Raw genomic sequence first — 25763 nt, 5'->3', positions numbered from 1 at the left:
TCCACCCTTCCTTCACCGCCAAACTCCAGCATGCCCTCTAGGTGGAGGGATGGGAAGCAGGTCACACAGGGTCAGCTACACTAATTCTATACCATTCAAATGTTCCTTTCTATCTGGGGAATCCTCAGCTGGTCTGCAGGTTTTGCACTGCCTCAGTCAGGGCCAAGAATTTGACCGCAGATGTATAAAGCAATGTTGTTCATCTACCCGCCGGTGAGATTAATTTGTTACTATTGAGAGGCTGCGTTGACAAATGATATAACTTTTCAGCCTTATCACACTGTCAGGACGAAGGGGTGAATTTCTTCTCATGCCACAAGTAGTGTCCACATGTAGCTTTCCATTGGAATGGAGCAATCTCCTTTGTCTTTGACTGAGGATGCCCCAAGGACAGCTCAATGGGAGTCTGGTCTCCTGGTTATATCCCAGGCTCTACCTCAGACTTGCTGTGTCACCTGGATCAAGGGACTCTGGGCCAAATTTTCAAAGATGGCCTCTAATGAAGAGTGCCTCCATTCAGACACTTGGCATGAACTCCTGGCCCCATTGAAGTCAATGGGGGGTTGGCCACTGGCTTCAATGGGGCTAGAATGTCACCCTTTGAATACTTTTGAAACTGCCACTTCATGAAAATCCCCCCTTAGCTGGCACCAAATTCAGAGGTGATGCATCAGGTGAAGTGTTAGGATCCTTTCGTTAACTTTGAGAGTAGGGGAGGTGTCGGACTCCCTTAGGCCCCTTTAGACCCACAATACCAATGTGTGAAGTTGACATAACTTACCCAGCAGGAGAAGGCGCCACTCTTTAGGTGATAGGGCTGGTATTTCCTGCCACCCCGCCTCACAACAGAGTGCTGTGAGGATTAATGTGTGCACAGCGCTTTGAGATTCCTGGTGGAAGGTGCCCAAGACAGAAGCATGTATCAAGTTATGAGAAAATTCAGGGATACAGATAGATCCTCCCATACTGGTTAAACTGGCTTTTAAGCCACTTTGCACTGGGACAAAGGGGCCAAGATACCCCCAAGGCAGCTCAGAATCTGGCCCACAGTGTTTTATGTAGATATCTGACTATGCTTACAGAACTGCAGGTCACACACCAACACTTGGCCAGAGACAGCACCCAAGTCTTCTGAATCTGACTCCATTTCTCATTTCACTAGAGCACAAGTTTGCCACATCCATGTGCTACGTGAGAGAAGCCTAGTAAACTTTTTCAGACCTCAAAACAAGTTGTTTTGGGTCAGATTTTGGCTGAAAATCCCAAAGAGTTATATGAACTGAACCCATTCTCCCATCTCACCACTGTGCACTGTTGTGGAAAACATGACGATGGGGAAAGAACCTGTATAAAGCAGATGTTGCACCATCTCAGACACTGAATCACCTACTCTTGACTGGCTGATCTTAATTACCAGGGCTTATTTCACTTCAGTTGCCGCACATGTTTGAAAAGTTGGGATGTTATGCCACGGAGACAGCCTTAATGCATTCCTTTGTTTTAAAAAACTGCCAGGATGTCTCAATTATTCATGGTACAAGCTTCTTCCATCAAAGATACTTAAGTGATGCCTAAGCACTTCACTTAAACAGGGGCTGTGATGGTGCGCCGTTTGATGAGAGAATATAGAGGAAACCACACTGGTTCCTGGTTTGTGTGGAGAGAAAGTTACAAACCTGTGGGAAACATTTACGGTAACCTTTCTAAGAAGGATGTGGTTTAGAAAGAATCCGCTACTGGCATTGCTTCACGGATAGACCCTGAAATCAGTGAGTGATAGGAGAAGATGGTAAGAGTCCTGAATTCCCCAAAGTTTTCCCCAATTGTCCCATGCCAACCTATTTTATCTGGGAAATGCTTTGACTCTACACAGTTGGCTGCTGTGCAAAACCAATAGATAGATAAATAGCAACACCCAGAGTGAGATACCACTTTAAACGAAACACGGAGTCAGCATACAGATCAGGGCTGGACGGGCGGAAGATATACCAAAAAAAAAATAAAATAATAAAATAAAATAAAATAATAATAATACAAAAAACCCACCCTATGAAAACAAGACACTCGACTGCACATACTTCTCCCCTGGGGAGAGGACGAGAGAACAAACACTACATGCCAGATGCTAGTCGCACTGATTAATGCAAACTGCTGGAAGCTGCTCAGATACTTTGGTGCTGAGGATAGTGGAAGAACCTGAACAGAATAAAATACATGCTTCTTGCTAAGATAAAAATACTTGTGAAATCTCCAGGGGAATATTTTTGGTTGCCACCCTACTGGTTACCAATGGTTGCCTGGTTTTGAAGAGTCTGCTGGGCTACGGGTGCATATGCGGAAACCAAGAGAGACTAGAAGAAAGCAATGGTGGCCAGTAGATGAAGATTCAAATGGAGTTTGCTGGAATTTCCCCTGAAGACTGTAGATTTAGTCCAGATCTTCTGGCCCAGCTACAATGTGTATGGTTTTCTAGGTATAAGCAGTTCCTTTTGGAGCATCAGGGGCTGCATCTTATATTTCAAGGGAGTGACTGACTACAATTACCCTGCTGTGTCAGTCAAGTCAAAGTCCCCCCAGGCCACTGGCTCGCCAGGCTGCCACGGTTGCGGCATGTTGCTTTCATAGCCAATGGCACACAAGGGAGTGATGTGGTCAGCCTCACATCCGGCCCCCTTTGACTGTCCTAACCCAATAGGGCAGGTACTCATTTTGCAGCTAGGTGAACTGGAGGGGGCTTTTCAGTGTGAGATCAAACACGATTCAAACCCACTCTTCAGCTTTGCAGCTAAGCTCCTTAGTGTGTCAGGGAGCAGAAAAAGCACAAACCCAACCCCTCAGCTTTGGATTCTCACAGCCATTAGGGTTCTGGTCCTAGATCTGAATTTTCATCACGAGGACCAACCCTAGTGGCAATGCTCACAAACTGTGTTTAGTAAATTTGCCTTGTTGTGCAGCTTGGCCTAGGATTTTCAGAGGACACGGAGGGAGTCAGGTTCATAGGGCCAGATTTTCAAAGGTATTTTGGTATCTCAATATGCAGATAGGTGCTTTTGATAATCCCACCGGGGCCTAAGCAGGTTAAGTGCCTAATTCCCAACGGGGAGTGGAGGCACTTTTGGATTCTAGGGGCTTATCTGCATCTTTAGATCCCATTGAATTGGGGGGTCAGGTTTTCAAAGGTACCTGGGTGCCTAACTCTCTTAGACTCCCAATATAATAGGAGCTGGGTTCCTAATTCCCTTAGACTCCAGCGACAATCCAAGCCTTAGCTGACTGTCCAATGCTGCAGACAGGAGGGTTACTTCCTATCCCCTTAATGCAACCAGCTTCTTCTCTGAAGCATGAGGTTTCATTACCCTTTCTTAAATACACATTTTTAGTAGTTATTATCCAGCTCTTCTGGAAAATCCAGCTGCAGTTATTGTTTTCCATGATTTTTATTAGTCCTCCTTGTATTGACAATAATGGCTACACATTGAGGCATTTTAGGAGAACCCATTAAGGCCAATCAAGTGAATAATTCACATTTAAAAAAAAATTGTCTGAATGCAAATTTATACAATAGTCTATGAAAAAGGAATCTTTAGGGGACTATCAAGTAAATAACACTCATTTTCCAAGAAGGCTGCGACACTATCAGAAGATTAATACAGGTAGGTTTTAAAAAAATCTATTATTATTCATGCATGCATCCGATTTTAACAGCTTTGAAGCAGTGCACTGAAAAGCCCTCCAATGCTTCTGTGACTGGAGCTGATGACTAGAAGACAGAACTCCCAGATTCTACACCTGATTGCTATTAACTTTTCTGGGTGGCTGTCGGCAACTCACTTAACCTCTGTGTCATGCTTCCCCTATCTATCAAAAGGGGATAATGATATTCACCTCCAGTGCCTTTTGTGATGGTCATTTAATTAATGTTGGTGAAGTGCTTTGTAATCCTCTGATGGAAGCTGTACAGAAGGGTGAAATATTATATACTGTACAGTTAGCTGTATTGTGGACACTCATATTCACTCACTGGAAGGATTTTTCTATCCTTTGCTTTTGCTACAATATCTTTATGCAGTGAGAGTAAAGGATGGAAAATCCAGACAAACTCATGGCTTAGCTGGCACCAATATTTTACATTGGTTTTCCCGGCTTTCTTTTTAAGCTTGGATTTTCAGACCGTACTTTTTGAGTATCTCAGATTTGGTGGGATTTCGCTGGACCTTGGTTTTGTTCAGCAGCTACAATATAAAAAATTCTGTTTGGAAAGCAGAGACTGTTCTGCTGCTGGCTTCTAAAAAAAGCTCTTGCACCTCCCAGCTAGCATCTTGCAACTCTGTGCATGTGGCTTGCTTGGAAGAAAGAGGAGCAGAAGATACAACAGGAACCTTGCCTTGGTAGTGCTCAGATACTGTGGTGTAGGAAGCAGCTGGAAACCAAAAGATAGGTACCCAGTGGTTGTGTAGCAATACAGGGGAAAACCTATGAAGTGAGAAACTTTTCACATTATTGCCAACTCCAACCATTCAAAATTCATGAGTCAGGCTCCAAAATCAGGAGATTTTTTAAAATAATACATATTGGGTTCATTTTATGGGCCTTCTGGCTTGAGCCTTTAGAAGTCATATTTTCAAGCTCCTCTCTGCAATCACAGGTTTCATAGATTCTAGGGCTGGAAGAGACCTCGAGAGGTCATCGAGTCCAGTCCCCTGCCCTCATGACAACACCAAATACTGTCTAGACCATCGCTGATAGACATTTATCTAATCTACTCTGAAATATCTCCAGAGATGGAGATTCCACAACCTCCCTAGGCAGTTTATTCCAGTATTTAACCACCCTGACAGTTAGGAACTTTTTCCTAATGTCCAACCTAAATCTCCCTTGCTGCAGTTTAAGCCCACTGCTTCTTGTTCTATCCTTAGAGGCTAAGATGAACAAGTTTTCTCCCTCCTCCTGATGACACCCTTTTAGATACCTGAAAACTGCTATCATGCCCCTCTCAGTCTTCTCTTTTCCAAACTAAATAAACCCAATTCTTTCAGCCTTCCTTCATAGGTCATGTTCTCTAGACCTTTAATCATTCTTGTTGTTCTTCTCTGGACCCTCTCCAATTTCTCCACATCTTTCTTGAAATGTGGTGCCCAGAACTGGACACAATATTCCAGTTGAGGCCTAACCAGCGCAGAGTAGAGCGGAAGAATGACTTCTCGTGTCTTGCTCACAACACACCTGTTAATGCATCCCAGAATCATGTTTGCTTTTTTTGCAACAGCATCACACTGTTGACTCATATTTAGCTTGTGGTCCACTATAACCTCTAAATCCCTTTCTGCCATACTCCTTCCTAGACAGTCTCTTCCCATTGTGTATGTGTGAAACTGATTGTTCCTTCCTAAGTGGAGCACTTTGCATTTGTCTTTATTAAACTTCATCCTGTTTACTTCAGACCATTTTTCCAATTTGTCCAGATCATTTTGAATTATGATCCTCTCCTCCAAAGCAGTTGCAATCCCTCCAAGTTTGGTATCATTTGCAAACTTAATAAGCGTACTTTCTATGTCAATATCTAAGTTGTTGATGAAGATATTGAACAGAGCCGGTCCCAAAACAGACCCCTGCAGAACCCCACTTGTTATACCTTTCCAGCAGGATTGGGAACCATTAATAACTACTCTGAGTACAGTTATCCAGCCAGTTATGCACCCACCTTATAGTAGCCCCATCTAAGTTGTATTTGCCTAGTTTATTGGTAAGAATATCATGCGAGACCATATCAAATGCCTTCCTAAAGTCTAAGTATACCACATCCACCACTTCTCCTTTATCCACAAGATTAGTTATCCTATCAAAGAAAGCTATCAGATTGGTTTGACATGATTTGTTCTTTACAAATCCATGCTGGCTATTCCCTATCACCTTACCACCTTCCAAGTATTTGCAGATGATTTCCTTCATTACTCGCTCCATTATCTTCTCTGGCACAGAAGTTAAACTAACTGGTCTGCAGTTTCCTGGGGTTTTCTTATTTCCCTTTTTATAGATGGGCACTATATTTACCCTTTTCCAGTCTTCTGGAATCTCTCCCGTCTCCCATGATTTTCCATAGATAATAGCTGGAGACTCAGATACCTCCTCTATTTAGCTCCTTGAATATTCTAGGATGCATTTTCATCAGGCCCTGGTGACTTGCAGGCATCTAACTTTTCTAAGTGATTTTTAACATGTTCTTTTTTTTTAATTTTGTCTTCCCATTAGCATTCACTATGTTAGGCATTCCTTCAGACTTCTCGGTGAAGACCGAAACAATGAAGTCATTGAGCATCTCTGCCATTTCCAAGTTTCCTGTTATTGTTTCTCCCTCCTCACTGAGCAGTGGGCCTACCCTGTCCTTGGTCTTCCTCTTGCTTCTAATGTATTGATAAAAAAAAGTCTTGTTTCCCTTGATTCCTGTAGCTAGTTTGAGCTCATTTTGTGCCTTTGCCTTTCTAATCTTGCCCCTGCATTCCTGTGTTGTTTGCCTAAATTCATCCTTTGTAATTTGTGCTAGTTTCCATTTTTTATATGACTCCTTTTTATTTTTTAGCTCATGAAAGATCTCGTGGTTAAGCCAAGCTGGTCTTTTGCCATATTTTCTATCTTTCCTACCCAGTGGAATAGCTTGCTCTTGTGCCCTTAATAGTGTCCCTTTGAAATACTGCCAGCTCTTAGGAGGGCTAGAAGGTTACCTGAGGCCAGGGAATGGGAACCAGCTTGCAGATGTGAGGCATCCTGCCATCCGTGCATGGAACTTAGAGTGCCATGGGAGCAGGTGGCTGGGAGCTCACCTGTCTCCCCACATGCAGAGGTAAGAGGGGAAGCCCAAAGGAGCCAATTAAGACCCCCCACATCCCTTGCCTGGAACTGAGTGGGGAGAAGTTGGAGAATGAACCTTTTCCCATGCTGGGTAGGAAAGATATTGGCCAGCAGGAGGCAGATGCTGAGCGCTTCATTAGCTATAAACATTGCACAGAAATTGGCACCAAATCAAGACTTCATATATTTTTTTAAATGTGTTTTTTCTTCAGATGACCAGCTGGTTAGATGTGCACACTGATTGCTCTACCAAATAGCATATGCACCTTTGATATAAAGCCGACAGTGTTCACAAGTGCTTTGCTTTCCTGACTGGGGTACTGCAAGACATTCAAACTCGTATCGAAAGCCAAACAACCCTCAATCTCTCAGAAAATGCTTTGTGCACCTGTCCTAAAAACATCCAAAGACAGTAGAACCTCAGAGTTACAAACAGGGCCGGTGCAAGGAAGTTTCGTGCCCTAGGCGAAACTTCCACTTTGCATCCCCCTCAGTTAACCCCGCCGCCCCCCACGGAATCTAACTCAGCCCCCCAGCCGAGGAGCCCCCCCTACAGCAGCTAACCCCTCTCTCCCTCCCCCCATCGGCAGCTAACCCTGCCTGGGGAGACTTCCCTCCTTCGCCAGCAGCTAACCCTGCCTGGGGAGACCTCCTGCGGAAGCTAACCCTGCCTGAGTAGCCCGCCCCCATCTCACCTCAGCTCCATCTCCTCCACTGATCACGCTGGCGCTGCTCTAATTCTCCTCCCCACCCAGGCTTGCGGCACTGATTGGAGGAGACTTAGAGGTGGGCTGTGTGCTCAGCGGAGGAGGCAGAGTGGAGGTAAGCTGGGGCAGGGAGCGGTTCCCCTGTGCGCCCCCCCTCCCGTTACTGCAGGCAGCCCTCCCCATGCGCCCCCCCCCCAGCTCACCTCCACTCCACCTCCTCGCCTGAGGGGGCTTTTAGGCACCCCCAACCACTAGGCGCCCTAGGCAACCGCCTAGTTTGCATAAATGGTTGCACCGGCCCTGGTTACAAACCCCAGACTTACGAACTGATCAGTCAACCACATGCCTCCTTTGGAACCATAAGTATGCAATCAGGCAGCAGCAGAGACAAAAAAAAAAGCAAATGCAGTATAGTACTCTGTTAAATTAAAACAACTAAAAGAAAAAAATAAAGGGAAAGTTTAAAAAAAGATTGGACAATGTAAGGAAACTGTTTCTGAGCTTGTTTCATTTAAGATGGTTGAAAGCAGCCTTTTTCTTCTGCCCAGTAAAGTTTCAAAACTACTTTGAGTCAATGTTCAGTTCTAAACTTTTGAAAGAACCACCATAACATTTTGTTCAGAGTTACGGACATTTCAGAGTGATGAACAACCTCCATTGCTGAGGTGTTTGTAACTCTGAGGGTCCGTAAGCCATTTTGTAAAGAAGAATGTGAAAATAGTCAATGAAGTTACATTACTGCCAAACCAGAAGGAAGGGAGTTTGTTATTAACAACATTATAGCTAGGACCTTACCAAATTCACAGTCCATTTTGGTCAATTTCATAGTCATAGCATTTTTTAAAAAAAAAAAGTAAATTTCAAGATTTCTGCTATTTAAATCTGAAATTTCACAGTTGGGGGGTGGTGTCACACGATTGTAGGGGGGGTGCGGTACTGCTACCCTTACTACAGAGCTGGGCCCTCAGTCAGCAGCCACTGCTCTCTAGCTGCCCAGCTCGGAAGACAGCAGCAGCGCAGGAGTAAGGGGAGCATGTTATGGATTTGCCATTCTGACTTCTGCGCTGCTGCTGGCAGGGCGCTGCCTTCAGAGCTGGGTGCCTGGCCAAGAGTCGCTGCTCTCTGGCCATCCATCTCTGAAGGCAGCACAGAAGTCAGAATGGCAATACCAGGACACCCCCGCGCCCCCCATAAAAAAAACAAAAAATAACCTTGTAACCCCCTGCAACTCCCTTTTGGGTCAGGGCCCCCAATTTGAGAAACGCTGGTCTCTGCTGTGAAATCTGTATAGTATAGAGTAAAAACACACAAAACACCCGATTTCACAGTCTGTGACATGTTTTTCATGGACATGAATTTGGTAGGGCCCTAATTATAGTAGTACCTTAAGGTCTTCATCAAGCCCAGGACTTTAGTGCACTTGGCAGTGTGCAGATACACAGTCCAAACCTCACAATCTAAGTAGTCAAAATAGACAAACAGTGGAAGGGAAAACAGAGGCACAGACATGTGAGAGGAATCACTCAAGCTCATAAAGCTAATGAGTTCCAGAGCCAGGAACAGAATCCAGGTCTCCTGGTCCAGTGTCCTATCCACTAGGCCGCACTGCCTCCTGAATAGCCATGAAGTTCAATCAGACTCTGAATTCTGTGCTTCAGGCTCTCCTAGACGATTCACCAATCAGCTCTCCCTTGACCTGATCATTCAGTGCTTCCCTGGGAAAGTTGCCTGAGGAGAGACTGCAGGATACAGCTACTACAAACTTACATCAGTAGAATGACCTCACTGAAGGGTGTGAAAAATCCACACACACACGCCCCCGAGCGACACAGTCATACTGACCTAACCCCTCTGGGACAGCATCTCCCATCGACATAGCCGCTGCCTGCCACAGAAGTGGAAGAAGAAGCAGCTTTCCCGTGGGCATAGTAGTGTCTTCACTGAAGCACTACAGTGGTGCAGCAGCGTCACTGTGTGTGTAGACACGCCCCGAGTACCAATTCGGTTTCTGTTGAAGCAAGAAACATTCACCATTTCTTCCTGCTCTTATCTACTACTTCTCACCAGCCTGTCCCTCCCATCTCTCTCTCTTATTATGCACACAGTCTAGGATGATAAAGAATCATCTGAGTGATTGTTACTCCACTCATCCCGGGCTGTCTCTTGTCCTGCTCTCTCCCTCATTACTCATTAACGAGCTTGGTGAAGCTGGTCTATGGATGGGACTTATCACCCGGATCCTTTTGCCCCTCGCTTCTTAAGATGCACAGACTTGTGTGATAGACTCAAGCTCACCAAGGTTTGCGTAAACAGACACTATATTTCCTTGTCATTTATTAGCCTTTAAATGATCTTCCTATATCTGGCTCCCCTCCGTGTCACTGCATGGTGGCCTTCCATCGCTCACACTGAGCTGCTGGTACATTTTGCTCTTTGCCTTTAATTAGCTAAGTCAAATGTCAGCGTTGTTTATAATCTGCTGGAGGTTTAAGAGTGGAAAGACACTGGCAGCAGGAAAGCGTAGTGTCTTGTGGGTAGAGCTGAAGGACAGGGAACTAGAAGCAAACAGAGAAGTATTCAGAGCTGGAATCCCATCTGAGACACTGAAACTAGCTGATTTGGGGCTGGGACAAGGCTGGTTATAATTAGTATTGCAGCAGTGCCTAGCCAGCCCACCCAATATCTGGGGACCAAGAGACAGACCCTGCCCCAGAGAACTTAGAACCTAGAGGAGAACAGATAGGAAGGGAATCAGTTTGCCCAAGCTCTCATGCAATAGGTCAGTGACAGAGCCCAGAAGAGAAGCAACAATTCCTGAAGCATAGCTCAGTGCCCTGTCCACTAGACTACGCTGCCCCCTCCTTGAGAACTTCTTTGGGTAGATCTTTAGTGGAGACTCTCGCCCTCTGTCTTAGCACTCAAGCCTGCAAACACGTACCCATGTGCATAACTTTAAGCATGTGCTTAGTTCCATTGGGGGAAACCCTGGCCCCAGTTAAGTCAACGTGAAAACACTTCGTGATGGCAGTGAGGCTGGGATTTCACCCATTGATGTCAGTAGCACTGCTGATGTGTTTAAAAGCTAAGCATGTACGTGTTTGCCCTGAAGTCTGATCGGGATCTGGACGAGCTTTCCTGGGTAAGCAAGGACAGTTACAATCAGGGTAGGGTGAGCAAGCAGTAATCAATGCAGCCTCATGCTCAGTTCTGAGTTTTACAAAATTTAGCCCCTGATCCTGCAAGCTGGGTCCTGCACAGAGCCCCTTCAAGCTCCAGGGATTCCAGGGAGGTGGGGCACTCCTCTGACTCAGATTGCATGATCAGGGCCTTAACCAGATCAAACAAAATTAAAAAATCAAAATTACACTGTAGAAAAGAAGTAAATCCAGCTGATTTTATGACAAACAGCAGGACTGAATCTGTGAATTTAGCAGTCGAGACCAAAAATGTTTCAAGAAGTGTGACTGATAATCTAAATAATTAATGTAAATAACCACTAATTAGGAAAATTCTTCCTCTTCCCAGCGTTAACTATATGACATTGGCATCAGTGAATTCCAGTCATAGTATCATATCTGAGTGAAAGTTAGCTTTCAGGTTAATAACCTACCTGATTTCTTTACAGTAGTTATTTAAATACGAATCTGATCTAAAAATCATCTGCCGCCTTCTTATTGTGCAGACAAATTCTATAGTATTTGAGCAGCTGATCTTTCAGTATTAGAAAGGCAGATACACGCACAAATGGCATGGATACGTTCAAGTATACGCCCCAATGTCAACGTGCCTTTGTTGAATACATTCAGTTCTTTTAACAGATCGACGGCCGCGGCTCCCCCCTCCACTCCACTTCTGCCTCTCGCCCTGGTGGAGTTCCGGAATCGATGGGGAGCTCATTCGGGGAATCAATTTATCGCGTCTAGATGAGACACGATAAATCAATCCCCAACAGATCAATCACTAGCCTCTGATCCGGCAGGTAGTGTGGACAAAGTTAGACTTTGATAAAGGTAGAACATAAATGCCTTTCTCTATCAAAACACCATGGTGGAAACTCACCCCTGTGCAGATGGTCAGCACAAGAACTATGCATGGCTTGTAATCTCCCTCTTAGCCCTTTTTGAACAATGGGATACAAGTGACAAATGGGCCTTCTACTGCTCGCTGTCTGCACATGGGTAAATTTAATTCCAAATGCATAGATTATAGTCACATTTTTTACACTAGTCAAGCATAATTTCAGTGTTGGTGTAGCCATGTCGGTCCCAGGATGTTAGAGAGATGCACTAAGGGAGGTAGTGTCTTTTATTGGACCAGCTTCTGCTGGCGAGAAAGAAGCTTTCGAGCTGCACAGAGCTCTTCTTCAAGACTGGAAATGGCAACCAGAGTGTCACAGTTAAAGAAGAGGTTGGACAAATCGTTAAGCATAGGGGGTAATGTGTTGCGGAAAAAAAAACATTTAAAATGAAGTGGGCCATTAACACTTCTGCAGACAGAGGACAAAAGAGAGTTAGTAGGTTACAAATTGTTGTGATGATCCATACAACCACTCTCTGTTGAGACCATGATTTTTATGTCTGGCAGAGTGAATTTACATTCCCAAGCTTGTCTTTTGAGGATGTCATGAAGGTTTCCTTCGAGGATGAGGACTGAGAGGTCAGATATGGAGTGGTCACTTTGTGAAAAGCATTCATCCACAGCTGATACGGTGTTTGTCTTTTATCATTTGAGAGCGAAATTATTGTCTGGTGTCATCTACAGAGTTGTTGCAGCATTGGATGAGGTTCATCATATGTTGTGATAGGCATGTGTAGGTCCCCTGGGCCTGGAAAGGTGTGTTGTGCGGAGCATTAATCACTGTAGCAGTGGAGATATGTCTGCAGGTTTTGCATCTGTTGTTTTGGCAGGGTCTGGTGCCCATAATTTCAGCAATTTAAGGTATTCCATTAGTGGTTCAAACCAACATCAGTCTCATGTAACATTTAAGAAATAATATACTTCAAATTGCTTTATATAAATGCATTTGTCTTTACAAGTCTTATATGTATTAATCAATGGAATGCTGCTATTTTTACAACACAGAGTTAATGCTGAGTGCATCCTGTCCCATTTCACCATCTGCCTGGATAGAAGCAGGGCTTCATTTCACTATCTGAGTAATGGTCAGCAAAGCTATTTTGTGAATTCACAAAAAGTACTACAGGATGTTGGGGTTTGGTACAGTCAGCATTACAATGAATAAACATCTGCACATTACCACATAATGTCCTGACATCATGCTATATATTAGGAGGTGGACTTCGGTCTCACGTGAACTTGGGTTATTTAAAACTAGTCTGGACAAAACATTGGAAGGAGAAAATCCTTCTCTGGCAGAGGACAGCTGATCTAACAAGTTTTTGGTCTCTAATCTTTGTCATCCTGCCATACCATTTATCGTACCAGGCAGCGAGTATCACAATGTGCATACGTTAGTGCACCTCCAAACTGAGTTACAGCAATGAGTTATTTATGTAACTCTTAGGGGTAAGCCAAGTAGAATCAGAACATGAAAATTCACTAGACTGTAAAAATACATGGTGTTGAGTCAATGAATACAATAGCAGAAATGAGGCAGGCATATTCTGCTAGACACTTATGGATGTCTCATAGTAAAGCCATTGTTTTCTTGTTCTCCAGTTGTCCCATTTTTACGCCCTGTTTAGTCAGCCAAACACTTCAGCATATGCTCAATTTTAAGCATGATCTTAGGGGGAGATTTTCAAAGGCATGAGTGGAAGTTAGGCAGCACCCAACTCCCACCGACTGTCAATGGCTTGTGAAAATCTCCCTTGTAAGTCTGCATGGAACTTAACCACATGGTTGAGATTAAACACATAGTCAGGTGCATTGCTGAACCAGGCACTAGTTTCTATTGAAATCCTTATCCTGAAGTTTCCCTGAGCATCACTTACCAATCAAATCAACTTTCCAGGCTTCTCTGTCCTGCCATGAGTGATTCCGGGAGGCTGGAAGATTTATGACTCAAAGCAAGTTACCATGACGTCAGCCTTTTGTGCGCTAAATCTTTGACTATCTAAATGCTGTTATTTTTTTCAAAACATTGTGTTTATTAAGATAACTAACATAAGCCAGCAGGATGAAATGTTTAAAACGTATCTCCTCCCCCCCGCCTCCAGTATTATCAATACTGCCTGATAAATAGGATTACCTTTATCATCAACTTTTCATGCACTGCAATGAACTTGGCGAAGATTAACACACGATGAAAACACTTTATTACCCTCATTTTCAGACTTTTGAACATTCACGCTCAAGGACAATTTTCCATACTTTATCTGGACTGAGGCTGCATTGATTTAACTTGCATTAACCTTTTAAGACCTATCAGATTAGACTGGATACATTTCACTTGATAAGAATTTAACTCAAATTCACTCTTTGTCGTTCTCCCAAGCAGCCAAGTTCTGTAGTGTCATATTAATCATGATCAGCCACTCTGCTTTGGAACTTCCAAGGGGAGAGAGGATTTAATCACAATTTTAGTTCCAAAATTACTGGCCAATCTTCTTTATGGCTGCTTTGCTCGTGTTTTAATCAATTGCACTCAGAGAACATTTAGCTTTTTTAACAAAAAGGTTTAGCACGACATTGTTTCTAGGGCAGGTAGCGGGATTGAAGTACATAAGTCACCACAGATCTTCCACCCATCATGGTCCAGTATGGCCTCATTTTCTCTTGTCTCCCATTTTTTGGGATCCATCGTATCCTGGCTTGGGAGCACAGCAAAGAGTATCCTGTAATACCAGAGATGCCCTGGGTGGGGTTGTGATCACCTTAGGCTCCTTAGGTTGGGAAGTAGATCTGTGTCTTAACACTAGAGGAAAAGGAACAACACCAGGAACAGCTGGTGGAGTCACTATGATAGGTCCCAAGAAGGGCCTTAACAGGAGAGGAAAAGTGTAGGAAGGATGTACCTTGAGGTCATCACAGAAATATGTTGCCAAGTAACTAAAGGCTACTTAATTTATTTTTTTGGTGTGCATGCATTTTGGTGAACCTGAAAACAAGGGACTAGTGGTACCAGCCATACTGAGGAATAGTGCAGACAAGAGTGCAAGATCCCTCTCTCTCTCTCTCTCACACACACACACACACACACACACACACACACACACACAGCTATACTAGCCTAACCTCAGTCTTTTCATGAAATATTCATGTTGCCACGACTTATGGACTCGCAGTCTCACTTGAGCAAGAAGTGTACAGTGATGAAAACAGCCACAAACTAAAGACTTCCTAAATAAATAGGCTTCCACTAAGCTTGAGTCCCAGCTTTATCTCCCTTGTGTACCAGGGGCTGCATGCTGCTTGGTTCTCTATGCAGCACATAGAGACATCTAGCAGATGTATCGGAGCATGAGCTTTCGTGGGTGAATACCCACTTCGTCAGACACATGTGGTGAAAATTTCCAGAGGCAGGTATAAATATGCAGGCAAGAGTGAGTCTAGAGATAACGAGGTTAGTTCAATCAAGGAGGATGAGGCCCTCTTCTAGCGGTTGAGGTGTGAACGCCAAAGGAGGAGTAAAACTGCTTTTGTAGTTGGCTAGCCATTCACAGTCTTTGTTTAATCCTGAGCTGATGGTGTCAAATTCGCAAATGAACTGAAGTTCAGCAGTTTCCTCTTTGGAGTCTGGTCCTGAAGTTTTTTGCTGCAGGATGGCTACCTTTAAATCTGCTATTGTGTGTTCAGGGAAGTTGAAGTGTTTCTCCTACAGGTTTTTGTATATTGCCATTCCTAATATCTGATTTGTGTTCATTTATCCTTTTTACGTAGGGATTGTCCAGTTTGGCTGATGTACTTAGCAGAGGGGCACTGCTGGCACACGATGGCGTATATTACATTGGTGGACGTGCAAGTGAATGAACCGGTGATGGTGTGGCTGATTTGGTTAGGTCCTGTGATGGTGTTGCTGGTGGTGCTGATGGTGTAAATATGTGGGCAGAGTTGGCTTCGAGGTTTGTTGCATGGATTGGTTCCTGAGTTAGAGTTACTATGGTGCGGTGTGTGGTTGCTGGTGAGAATATGCTTAAGGTTGGTGGGTTGAACTAATCTGAGCATGACCTTAGATTTTGGTAGCAAGAATTTGACCTGAATTGATGCACTTAAAATGTGGTTTAGTTACCCCCAAGCAACCTCACTGGTCCCTCCCATTTCCTGCTCCCTGACTTAATAAACCCTTTTGGGAGATATCAGGATGCAGCCATAACATCAGACTTCAGGGAGGGCCTTTGTGTGACATCTCATGACATGTATATTACAAGGCTTCCTGGAAGGGAGCTCACATCTCCTGTAAGGGGATTGCTTTTCATGCCCCTAGGAACTAATTATGTAATCTTAGCTGGAAATAGAGATTTGTCCTTTTCAGTATTTTGCGATTTGATTGATTGCCTGTTCGGTTCCTTTCTCACAGATTAGCGACGCCATAAACAGAGAGAAAATAGCAGAGGCAGCCCCATAAAAGCAACCAAATATTGAAGAGCTCAAAGTAGCACAGCACAGGAACATAACTATAAATCACAGATTACAGGTGGCATTAAAAATGTGGCGGCCTTCCCTTCATGGATAGTGTAATGAAAACAGTAAATGGGAGCTGGTTTAATCCCAGCTCAAGACAAGAAATAATGGAAGGAATGGGTCATGCCTAAATCTTTACCGAAAACTTATTTATCTTTTCTCCTTGAGTACCCTTAAAGCATTTTCTTAGGCCTCTCCCTTTTCATTTAATGCTGGCATAATGGTAGGTTCCACTTCTTTTTTACTTCCGACTCTTTATAGCTATGGCCACTTTGCATCACTCATGTGATGCAACGGGGCTGTAATCTGGTCGCTAATGCCCAGTGGAGAATTCTCCTGTGGAAGGGGACTGCAAGTGTAACCCACTATGTGTGTGTGGCTCAGCATAGAGGACACGAGTTGTTACAGGGAGAGGGTTGGAAGGTTTGGCCCTGTAGCTCAAGCTGGTGCACTCATATGTTTAGCTCTAAAGGTATCTGGTTCACGATCCCAGCTGCCAACTATATTGGATCTGTGGTGCTCACTCAACATGTTGGGTGAGGGAAGGCTCAACTCACCCATCCTCCACAAACATAGTCTATTAAAGACTAACAGTGGCAGCTTCCACATGTTTCTGGTCGCTGAGGCCCCCAGAACTTTTAATAGGCAGGTAACTGCTGGAGGGAATGTCGCACTGTGGGATTGTTGTTGAAAGGTTTCTTAGCAGAAACCCTTAGCAGGGGGTTGGCTAGATGACCTCCTGATGTCCCTTCCAACACTGATTTTTTTGTGGGGAAGGAAGAGCTCAGTGGTTTGAGCATTGGTCTGCTAAACCCAGGGTTGTGAGTTCAATCCTGGAGGGGGCCATTTGGGGATTGGTCCTGATTTGAGCAGGGGGTTGGACTAGATCTCTTGAGGTCCCTTCCAACCCTAATGATCTATGATTCTATACCAGTACAAGTACACAAGCGTACACAGTGATAATCAAATTATACCAGCAGGAGGCTCAGGTCATGGGGGGAACTCTGCTGGAAGTGAAAGGTTTAGCTGGAAGGGCACCAAACAACATGTGAACATGCACCAGGATGTACCAACAGAAGGAGGTTTACTGGTAAAACTCTCTAGTGTAGGCCAGGACCAAGTGGTGTCACAATTGGAGTTAGCCTTGAGATTCAGGGAGCCACAACTGGCTCCTGGAACCCTCCTGCATCTGGCAGAGCTCTGGGGAAGGAGAGAATTTAGAACTTTGACATTTTTTAAATATAAAGAAATAAAGAAAGTTTGCTAATCATCACCCTCCTACTGGAAGAACTTGCTAGTATTAACCTTCCAGTTATTTTAGAATATGGCCAGAGCAAAATACCTGAATATTTCACCTATGCTGTCCTAAGTAGTTTTGGTCCTGATGATGAGTCAGAGTTTAAGGCCAGAAGGGCCCACCAGATCATCCAGTCTGACCTCCTGGGTATCACATGCCACCAAACCCCAACCAGCATCCGCACATTAAACACAACAACCGGAATTAGACCATAGTCTTGCAGCCACAGAAGACTAGATCATTATATGCCAGGGGCAGAGAGCAGGAGAGACTGAGATGTACCAGTGCTAAAGACCCCTACGATGACAGAGAAATGATTAAATGGGACATGCCCAGATAATCCAAGTGAGTGACCTGCACCACGCGCTGCAGTTGAAGACAAAAATCACCCAGAGTCACTGTCCATCTGACTTAGGGGAAAATTCCTTCCTGACCCTACATATGATGATCAATTAGACCTGGAGCATGTGAACAAGAACCAGCCAGCCAAGCACCTCAGAGCCCTGGCCCACCCTCCAATGTCCCACGGGAAGGAGATAAAAAACGAGCTCTCAGAATACCCTGAATCAGGGAGGGAAATCCCTTCCTGACCCTTGCTGATGTTTGACTGAAACCCTGAAGCATGAGCTTGAGGAATATAACACCTAAACCAGAAGTGAGCCTCAGAGCTGCTGAAGTCCTTTCTCCCGCATCACAAGCGAGCCGGATATACCTTTGCACTCTCAAATTTGTCTAGCTCACTCTTAAAACCAATTAAGTTGTTTGCCCCCCAGGTAAGCTGTCCTGTCCCCCGCCATGATGTAGAGACCAGTCGACTCCTGTGACACCTCAGCAGTTGTGATCTACATAGGTCTATATGAAGGTAACAAGAGGGAGCTGATGGCAGGTTATGTTTAGGGAAGGATCCTTGACTCAGCAGTTCAAGTTCTCTCTTAACATAATGGAGTGGTCTGCTGCTGCTGGCTTCCCGGCCATGCTGTCTGGTCTGTCAGTCTGTCAAGACAGGGGTGGATTGAGTGTGCTGTAAGGCGACTAATAGGGGTGAGGCGATAACTGACTGGTCTGGATGAGTTGGGTTCAGGAGGAAGAGTCATAAATAATATAGAGTCTTGCAGGTTTGCATGTGTTATGCTCATGTGCCTGAAACCTATGAGAGGAGACTTTAAAACCCCTAACTAAATCAATGCATTTATGCACTTCCCAAATCGGACAGATACTGAATGCTACTCCCTTTGCTTCTACATTTACCTTACATATTTGTCTTATTCGCATCTACAGAGGGAGTATGTTGAGCCTGGGCATGAAGGGTCTGTCCACACTGCAGCTGGCAGGTGCAGTTGCAGCACCTGTAGACGCACTAAAGCTAGCTTTAATTAACTAGCTCGAACGACAATAACAGTGAAGCTAGGGCAACATGGACTTTGGCATGGGCTCGCCGTTCAACTCAGTAACCAGGTGCATGGGGGGGCTCGTACAGCCTGCACCGAAGCCTGTGCTGCCACACTTTCACTGCCGCCGGAACTCACACTGCCTGGGTATGCTGACGTGCAGCAATCAGACACCGCCAGTTGCAGTGTAGCCATATTGTAAGTACCATATTATTATAAGGCAGATCATCAGCTGGGCTAAATCAAAGTCCATTGACTTCGCTAGGGCAGGGTTGGTCAACACCAGCTGCCAGCCAGTTACTCACTGCACAACGCACTGCACAACCAGGAAGACACCAAGGAAGCCAGACCCAGCTGCAACTGCTGCAGAGTTAGCAAGACTCTAATAAGCCAAACTGGAATTTCTCATGTCACCAACTGGCTAGCAATCTATCCTTGCAATTGCCATAGGATATTTAGGTCCCAATTCAAAACCCACTGAAATAGATGGACTCTGAATCGGGCCTGTGTGAACAAGAGGCCTGATTCAGTTTTCTGTCTCATCCAAAACATGACACTGACACCACCCTGTTACCCCTGAACACTGCATGATGGCCCTGATCCAGCAAAGTACTTAAGCACAAGCCTAACACTGAGCATGTGAGTAACTCACCAAAGTGAATGGGACCACTTAAAGTTAGACACGATCTTATTAAATCAGAGCCTGAAGCACTGTCTGTATTGATGAAACTCCAGCTGGTGACGCAACAGAACCACCAATTACAATATTTACATGCCTCCCTGGGATGGGGTGTCTACTCCACATTGACCTGGAAAGGGTTAATGCAGAGTGCGAAGGGGGCTAATGAACCCAACACACCACAGCCAAGGGGAATCAGGTGTCCCTGCCATCCCCTGACTGAGTGAGGGAGCCCAGCTGAGGAGGAATGAGCTGGGCTGGGGCTATAAAGACAGAAAGTTGGACGAGGGGCTGGAAAAGTTTGCAATCACTCACTGGGAAAAGGCAGGGGTGTTTGGGCCAGCAAAACCAGGGAAAGGGGCCAGGGCTCAGGGCATGGCAGTAAGATTTAGAAGGGAACAGACCTTAACTGCTGGCTAGAGTGCCCCTGAGCTGGAACCTAGAGTACAGGGCAGGCTGGGTTCCCTTGCCTACCACAGAGGGAGTAGCGATACAAGGCAGTGAATGGGAAGACTACCTAGGATTGTTGAAGGAGACTCTGATACCCTGGAAAAGGAAAATGCGGGTAGTGACTTGGCCAGAGGGCTGAGTCACGAAGAAACAGCAGCAGCTTGTGGAGCTAGAGAAGGGTCGCAGACCCAGTGAACAAGGCGGAGAGATGTCATGCAACTGTGGGAAGGGGTGTTGGCCTCACAAGCTATTCCCCGGAGTAATCAGGAGGAGGCACAATCGTAGCGATGAACAGAGCCCCCCATTACACTCCCATGGAAGTAGAGAGCCAGGCAGCCTAATGCAACCACAGCACAAAGTCACCACCACTCATCACAGGGCCATTGGCCTAGTGACCAGCACAAAGAAGCAGGCACTCGCATGAAGTGGCACAGACCTTGCACATCTAGAATATCTCAGAGCAGCTGAATTTCTATGTAGTTTTACCCCATCCTTCATGCCATTTTACACTGAGGAGCTCATTGCACAAAACGAGCGGTCAAAGTACTCATCATCACAGTGCATGGTGAAGTAGAAAATGGGCCTATATAGACAGATAGATAGAGACAGCTTTGCACATCATGGGGAATGGAGATCTTCACTGGGTGTGATATATTTCCAAGGTGGCTTTAAGGCAACACAGTTCTGAGTTATTTCTTGGAGCTGACAGGAGCACTTTGTAAGTCAATTCAACAATGCCCGTTGTGTTAATTAGTGCTGGTGGAAGTATATCAAATGGCCTCATCAGAATTAGCAGCAAAGAGTCCTGTGGCACCTTATAGACTAACAGACGTTTTGGAGCATGAGCTTTCGTGGGTGAATACCCACTTCGTCAGATGCATGTAGTGGAAATTTCCAGGGGCAGGTATATATATGCAAGCAAGAAGCAAGCTAGAGATAATGAAGTTAGTTCAATCAGGGAGGATAAGGCCCTCTAGCAGCTGAGGTGTGAAAACCAAGAGAGGAGAAACTGGTTTTGTAGTTGGCAAGCCATTCACAGTCTCTGTTTAATCCTGAGCTGATGATGTCAAATTTGCAGATGACCTGAAGCTCAGCAGTTTCTCTTTGAAGTCTGGTCCTGAAGTTTTTTTGCTGCAGGAAGGCCACCTTAAGATCTGCTATTGTGTGGCCAGGGAGGCTGAAGTGTTCTCCTACAAGTTTTTGTATATTGCCATTCCTAATATCTGATTTGTGTCCGTTTATCCTTTTCCTTAGCGACTGTCCAGTTTGGCCGATGTACATAACAGAGGAGCATTGCTGGCATATGATGGCGTATATTAAATTGGTAGACGTGCAGGTGAATGAACCTGTGATGGTGTGGCTGATCTGGTTAGGTCCTGTGATGGTGTCACTGGTGTAGATATGTGGGCAGAGTTGGCATGGAAATTTGTTGCATGGATTGGTTCCTGAGTTAGAGTTACTATGGTGCAATGTGCAGTTACTGGTTAGAATATGCTTCAGGTTGGCAGGTTGTCTGTGGGCGAGGACTGGTCTGCCACCCAAGGCCTGTGAAAGTGTGGGATCATTGTCTCCTTCCCATGGGTCCAGATGATGAAGATGTCATCAATGTAGCGTAGGCAGAGAAGGGGCGTGAGTGGATGAGAGCTGAGGAAGCGTTGTTTCAGGTCAGCCATAAAAATGTTGGCATATTGTGGGGCCATGCGGGTGCCCATAGCGGTACCACTGATCTGGAGGTATATATTGTCAAATTTGAAATAGTTGTGTGTGAGGATAAAGGCACAGAGCTCAGCAACCAGTTGTTGTGGCATCATCAGGGATACTGTTCCTGACAGCTTGTATTCCATCTGTGTGGGGGATGTTTGTGTAGAAAGCCATTACATCCATGGTGGCTAGGATGGTGTTAGGAGACTGGAAAAATTCCACCACGATTTCAACAGCTTCCACCCCACCATCAACTTCAACCTGGACCAATCTACACAGGAGGTCCACTTCCTAGACAGCATGGTGCAAATAAGTGATGGTCATATAACACCACCCTATACCGAAAACCTACCGACCGCTATACCTACTTTCATGCCTCCAGCTTCCCTCCCAGGCACACCACATGATCCATTGTCTACAGCCAAGCACTGAGGTACAACCTCATCTGCTCTAACCCCTCAGACAGAGACCAACACCTACAAAATCTCCACCAAGCATTCTCAAAACTACAATACCCGCACGAGGAAATAAGGAAACAGATCAACAGAGCCAGACGTGTATCCAGAAGCCTCCTACTGCAAGACAAACCCAAGAAAGAAAACAGGACTCCACTGGCCATCACATACAGTCCCCAGCTAAAACCCCTCCAACGCATCATCAGGGATCTACAACCCATCCTGGACAATGATCTCACACTTTCACAGGCCTTGGGTGGCACGCCAGTCCTCGCTCACAGACAACCTGAAGCATATTCTAACCAGTAACTGCACACTGCACGATAGTAACTCTAACTCAGGAACCAATCCATGCAACAAATTTCCATGCCAACTCTGCCCACATATCTACACCAGTGACACCATCACAGGACCTAACCAGATCAGCCACACCATCACAGGTTCATTCACCTGCACGTCCACCAATTTAAAATACGCCATCATATGCCAGCAATGCTCCTCTGTATGTACATCGGCCAAACTGGACAGTTGCTACAGAAATGGATAAATGGACACAAATCAGATATTAGGAATGGCAATATACAAAAACTTGTAGGAGAACACTTCAACCTCCCTGGCCACACAATAGCAGATCTTAAAGTGGCCTTCCTGCAGCAAAAAAACTTCAGGACCAGACTTCAAAGAGAAACTGCTGAGCTTCAGTTCATCTGCAAATTTGACACCATCAGCTCAGGATTAAATAGAGACTGTGAATGGCTTGCCAACTACAAAACCAGTTTCTCCTCCCTTGGTTTTCACACCTCAGCTGCTAGAAGAGGGCCTCATCCTCCCTGATTGAATTAACTTCATTATCTCTAGCTTGCTTCTTGCTTGCATATATATACCTCCCCCTGGAAATTTCCACTACATGCATCCGACGAAGTGGGTATTCACCCACAAAAGCTCATGCTCCAAAACATCTGTTAGTCTATAAGGTGCCACAGGATTCTTTGCTGCTTTTACAGATCCAGACTAACACAGCTACCCCTCTGACACTCATCAGAATTGCTTGTAAAGCCCATTGTCCTTCTGGGGTAGTTATCTAGAAACTTAAACAGCGACGATAGCATCTATTCTCCAAGCACTTGGCCACACGTGAGTAAATCTAGCAGCACTAAATACCTGAGGTTCTGTAAGCTGCCGGCAGAGAGATTCTGCTGGGAACAGTCAAATTGGAATCGTGATCCCTGGGATAACATCACTTAGGGCCTGAGCCAAAACCCACTGGAGTCAATGGAATAAATCCCACTGCCTTTAGTGGGCTTTTTGGATCGAGTCTCTCTAGCACAACCCTTAGCACAGCGTTATATCCATGGGCTTCCTGTTATTTCGCCCGCTGACTAGTGGAGGCAAACTATAGCAATGCTCAGCACACGCAAGGCATTTTTCATCCCTGGCTCCCAACAAGCTTTCCAAATGAAGGGGAGTGAGTGGTGTCCTTATCCCGGTTTGAGACTGTGGCCGCGATCTGTTGCCTGCCCTTCTTGTCATTGTCCACATCAGGGCACGGTGGGCGTACCAGGCTGGAGTACATGTAAACTCCTACCATTCTGCTTTGCACTGGCTTCAGTGCGAAAGCAAAGCGCTGGGCAACAGAAAATCAAGCCCCAGGATTCTGCCCAAGATCCTACAGTCCAGTCCTGTGCTCTGTCCACTTTCTTCTGTATTGAAACAGTCACATTCACCAGTTAATAGAAAGGCCTGAAACCTGTAGCCCCTGTGAGTGTCTGGGTAGGTGTACACTTAAAACACTGCATTGGCTGTAGCACTTAGGCAAAGACATTCCTACGCCAACAGGAGAGCTTGTCCCATCAGCGTAGTTTATCCAGCTCCCTGAGAGACAATGCTATGTTGACCAGAGAAGCTCTCCTGCTGATATACCACCATCCACACAGGGGGTTAGGTCAGTGTAACTACATTGCTCAGGGGCGTGTATTTTTCACACCAAGGGATGTAGTTATACCAATTTAGGTCTGTAGTGTAGACCTGGCCTCTGGAATGAGCAAGAGGCAATGGTTTATTGGATATAGGCTGGGAAGGGATGCAGCACATCATCCTGCCTCTAAAGCACAGACTCATTGAAATGTAGGGCTGGAAGGGATCTCTAAAAGTCATCTAGTCCAGCCCTCTATTTGGAGACAGGACTCAGGATAGTTTGCTGCATTCATAAAGGTTGTAACTGGAGATAATTTACTGCCCTTGAATCCTTCTCGCTTGCAAGTTGCAGTTTGATGGTTCTAACCAAGAGCCTCTTTGGTTCATGCCCTTGTCAAGTTTATCCAAGCACTGCAGAAACCTGTCTGCCATCCTGGGGTTATCCCATATGACTACGTTCAGGGCTCACGCATGTGCCCTTCCTTCTGACCTGGGTGAATAGCAAAACACCCCTAACCCCATCAACTCTCCCAGCCTGACTTTAACTCAGTGAATTCTGTGCAACTAAATCATCCTTCCAAGCGTGCCTGCCAACTTACACATATTGCATGTTTGTTATAACATGTCACTCCCCCGGGTGATGGAGTGCTCTACTCACCACGAGGATGGCACCTCCTCTTGGTCACTCTGAGGAACAGCTCACGAGGTCAACACCCCTTCCTGCAGTTGCACACGGTCTCTCCATCTCTCTCTTTGTGTCTGCAGCCCATCTCCTGCTCCACGGGCAACCCTCCGGCCAGGTCACTGTGCGCATTTTCCTCTTCTGGGGGTATCAAAGTCTTTAGGGCAAACTGTCCTAGAGAGTCTGCCCTCCACTGCCTCATCAGTACCACACCCACAGTGCCTAATAGGGGAACCTAGGCCTGCCCTGTACATGAGTTTCCAGCTCAGGGACCATCGGCACAGCAGCCAAGGTCTGCACTGACCCATACCTTGCTGTGCTTATCTTCTGGCTCTCCCCATCCTCAGGCTTGCCAGCCCAAACTCCCTCCTCCCAGGGAGTAACTGTAGGCTATTTGCTTCCATAGCTCCAAGAATATTTCCATTCTCCCAGGAATGGACTGCAACTCCCTTCTGCTTCCAATGTCCTTGTAACCAGGTCTCTTCCTCTGCCACCCCCTTGCTACAACTCCCTGCTGTCTCAATAAGCACTCTGAGCCTCCTGGATGCAGCACCCATGGCTTTTTATTTACACACAGTTCCCACCACCAGTGATTCTATTTACAGGTCTCGGTCTTTTTCTCCGTCTCCGTCTCCGTCTCCTTCACAGGGAGTCTACCCCAACCTGGAGACTACCATGCCTCTGGCTATTCTCTTCCCCCCTTCCTCTGGCTGCCAGCCAGCCTTTATGGCCCTTGAGCCTGCAGGCCCACAGGTGCAGCCCGTTCAGAGGCCAGGCAGCAGGCTTCTCCCCAGCCCTAATCTATTTCACCTGATTGGGGCTGGCTGAGCAGGGGCTAATTAGCTGCCTCTGCAGCAGCACCCTGCTACAGTCCTGTCTTCAAAGTCCCAGCCCTGTGGTTCCTTCTCAGCTGGGCCCCTCACTCAGTCAGGTGCTTGCTGGGCCACCTGGTTCCCCTCAGCTGTGGTGTGTTGGGCTCATTAGCCACCTTGGCACTCTGCATTAACCCTTTCCAGGCAAGTGAGGGATAAACACTCCAGCACACCCTCCCTCTTCCCCCA

This window comes from Gopherus flavomarginatus, chromosome 22, assembly GCF_025201925.1.
Source record: "Gopherus flavomarginatus isolate rGopFla2 chromosome 22, rGopFla2.mat.asm, whole genome shotgun sequence".
NCBI lineage: Eukaryota > Metazoa > Chordata > Testudines > Testudinidae > Gopherus > Gopherus flavomarginatus.
This window is presented reverse-complemented; position numbering follows the sequence as displayed.